We start from the raw sequence: 3764 nt of genomic DNA on the forward strand, positions 1-3764 counted from the left end.
CCGCGGGGCAGGGCCGGGCCGGGCCGCCCTCCGCTGACCTCGCCGGGAGGAAATGGCGGCCGCGGCCTGGCCGGGTGTTCGTTACAGCGAGCGCCGGGTTCTGAGCGGAGTTACTCGGTAAAACCGTGATGAACCCTGCGGAGCGGAGCGGGGCGGGGGGGGGGCGTTAAGGTACAGCGAGAAGCCCGGTCACCACCTCACCGTCCTTACCGCAACGGGAAACTATCTGACCTCAAAACCGCCCAGCCTGCTACTGGCACCCCTTCAGCCACGCTGCTGGGGGGCTGCTTCTCACGGATTAGGCCCAGGAGGCTTAAAAGTTAATAAAAACCACCGCGGTGAACAGCAGGGCTGAGAGGACCCCTCCTCCAGCTTGTGCAGTAAGAAGCAAAGGCTGTGTCCGAAGAGCCGCCGAGCTCTGTTCCGGTGCGGTGGGCTTCGCCCAGAAAAGCCTCTGTTAATCCAGCGCTCCTGGTGTCCCCCAGCACAAGCCAGCAAGACTGTGCGTGTGTCCCAGCTCCATCTGCTCTCACCGGGGACAGTCCAGCCCGGACACGTGTCCTAGGCGGTGGCGGGGCAGTTGTCGCTGGCAGAAGATGATGTGCAGAGCGTGGAGCAGCCGTGTTTTGAACAAGGCGAGTGTGCCAGGGCTGCCTGGGATGTTGGCACCGGCACCTTCCCCAGCTGATGTCCGGCCCTCCGCTGCAGGTCACGGCTCCAGCACTGGGGCAGTAGCATCTGGGCAGCTGTGTCTGTTCTTCATAGGATCACAGAACGGTTTGGGTTGGAAGGACCTTTAGAGGCCAGCTAGTCCAACCCCTCTGCAATGAGCGGGGACACCTTTAACTCAGTCCGGCTGCTCAGAGCCCCGTCCGACCTGGCCTTGAAGGATTCCAGGGAGGGGACATCTGCCACCTCCCTGGGTGACCTGTTCCAGTGTTTCACCATCTGCATCATAAACATTTCTTCCTTGTATCTAATCTAAATCAACTCTCTTTCAGTTTAAAACCGTTACCCCTTGTCCTATTACAACAGGCCCCGCCAAAAGGTTTGTCCCCCCCTTTCCTGTAGCCCCTTTCACTACTGGGAGGCCACTCCTAGGTCTCCCCGGAGCCTTCTCCAGCTGAACCCCCCAACTCTCTCAGCCTGTCCTCACAGAGGGGCTCCAGCCCCCCGAGCATCTTCGTGGCCTCCTCTGGACCCACTTGAGCAGGTCCGTGTCCTTCTGCTGTTGGTGCCCCAGAGCTGGACCCAGCACTGCAGGGGGGTCTCCCGAGAGTGGAACAGAGGGGGAGAATCCCCCCCTCGCCCTGCTGCCCACCCTGCTCTGGGTGCAGCCCAGGACACGGTTGGCTTTCTGGGCTGTCAGCACACAATGCTGGCTCATGTCCAGCTTTTCATCCACCAGTACCTCCAAGTCCTTCTCCGCAGGGCTGCTCTTCACCAGCCACCCCAAAGAAGCCAGGGATGATGACTAATCCACTAATCTAATTGATCATTGAGTCCAAAGATGAGAAGCAGTTTTTGCTAGCTTCAGTCTCTTCTGTAGCCCTTGTGACCATGGGGACCCAGGATAAAGACCTGCAATTCCTGGACTGTTTGTGTAAAAAGCTACTTAGGCGATAATCCTAATGGTAACTGTGATCTGCAAATTCACAGCAGCCTTTTCCTGAGAGAGGGTATTATTCTCTCCATTACTGTTTCTGCTCTTGCATAGAAAATATAAGAGATGGAGAAGCAGAATTGGGGACAGCCACATAGAAAGATCAGAAAAGAAGCTAAAAGGTGTGACAGCAAAGAGCCACAGGAGCAAGGCACTAGTGATATATTTTAGGAGAGCTAAGCCTCCTGTGGGACCATCACTCTTCAGAGCCATCCTGTTTGCTCCACTCCCTCTGCCCGTTCTGAGGCCCTTCTTGAACTTCATTAGTACAGTCGAGAGAGCTGAAGGTCAATCCAGATATCCAGGACTTCACACTTGCCAGAGACATTTTATTGAGGAAGTCCATAAGTCCTCTTTAAGACCTTTCACTTTCCCTGTTCTGCACTTCCTCTGTGAGGACTCCTGTGAGATGGACAGACACTTCTGCCAGGCCAGTGTCATCTTCCTGCACAGGATGAAATCCCATGTGTGGATGATGGAGGTCTCAAAACTCCCATATGAAAAGCAAATCAGAAATCACCAAAGCCAGACAAGTAGGTATTTTCCCCTCTCCAATTACAGCCTGATAAAGCTGAGCACAATATTTATTCCTCCATGTGTTATTAAAAAAAAAAAAAATCCATGAAAATATGTCAAAGACAAGGAAGAGAAGCAAAGAGAAGGCGGCATATATTTCTGAGATTTGAATCTGGCACTTAAAAGTGCTCCTTAAAAGTTCCTAATGAATATATTTCAAACACTCCAACCACTGGGTCAGAGACCAAAACAAGGTTGAAATTTTCTCCCTCTAAGGGAAATGACATCTCAACCACCCGCCTCTGCCCTAGGAGACATCAGAAGCTGAGAAACAATCTTGAAGAAACAAGGACAACCAGCAGCTGTTACAGGTATAAAAAGCCTGCAGGGTAGTGCCAAAGGATGATAAATGCAGACTATTAAAAAAAACTATGTTTCTGAGTAGATAATGGTCAGCATAAAAGCTTTTAAAAAAGAAAAAAAGTTCCTAAAGAGAGTTCCAAAAGAAAATCAATAGGAATTCAGAACTATTAATGTGTGATTATGTTATCATCTAGAGCCTGCAGTCTACTGAGCGTGATTGACCCAGATGCCGTGTCCGACACTTGGACTGACTTCAAAAATATTTCTCTCTTCCCTGTGACCTCATCTACACCACAGAGATGCACTGCAGCAACACGCTCGTGGCGCTTCGGGCCCTGGTGCTACAGGGAACCTCACGTCAGTCGGGGCTCTCTCTGGAAGAAGCTGCATGCGGGATTAGGGCTTCATATTGTACAGCAGCAAATGATGTATCGTAAAATTAGCACATGCTCTGGTGATCTTGTTCCTTGAGATGTCGGAAAAGACGCGGTAACTGTGTGGTAATGAGGTTTCAGACTTCACGTTTACAATATATTAGCGTGAAATAAACTACAGACATCCCACTGCAAACTTTAAAAGAAACAGTGATACTTTTTATCACGGAATGTAGTTTTTATTACATTTGCAATATCCAGGCCCCCCAGGTTTAGGGTAGAAACCCACTAACACGTACAAGGGCTGGGTTTTTTTAAAACTCTGGTCCTGGGGCACAACAGCTGGTGACAATAATTTCACGCCGCAAAGCAGAGGACCTGTCTCTATTTCCGTGGGCACAGGACTCAGGTGCAGCCTTAGAGACAACCCTCACCCTTTGGCCTAAACCCCAGCAGCTCTCCCCGGCTCATGGCCTTGGCTTAGGCTCCGTTCTGAGCCGGCAGCGCCGCGGCGCAGCCCGGTAGAGGGAGATCGCTCCATCCGAAACGGGGTAAAACACGCTCCCGCACACGCCCCCGGGCGCCCCGCGCCCGCAGACACCCCTGAAGCAGCACCGAGCTCTCACCGACTCCCAGTCACCCTCCCAGAGCCCCCCCTTTCCCCCCGAGAGCGCTGGATGGAGTCGGGAGCGGTGCCCAGCTCCCGCCCGCGGCTCTGCGGAGCGATGCTCCCCGTCCGCAGGCTCCCGAGCAGCGGTCGGAGCCGGCCCCTCGCCTTCCTCCAGCCCTCGCCAGCCCTTGCCAGTCCCCTGACCGCCCCTCGCCAGCCCCTCGCCAGCCCTCGCCAG

Source organism: Athene cunicularia (assembly GCF_003259725.1).
Source record: "Athene cunicularia isolate RWA chromosome 11 unlocalized genomic scaffold, athCun1 chr11_part1, whole genome shotgun sequence".
In the NCBI taxonomy this organism is placed as follows: domain Eukaryota; kingdom Metazoa; phylum Chordata; class Aves; order Strigiformes; family Strigidae; genus Athene; species Athene cunicularia.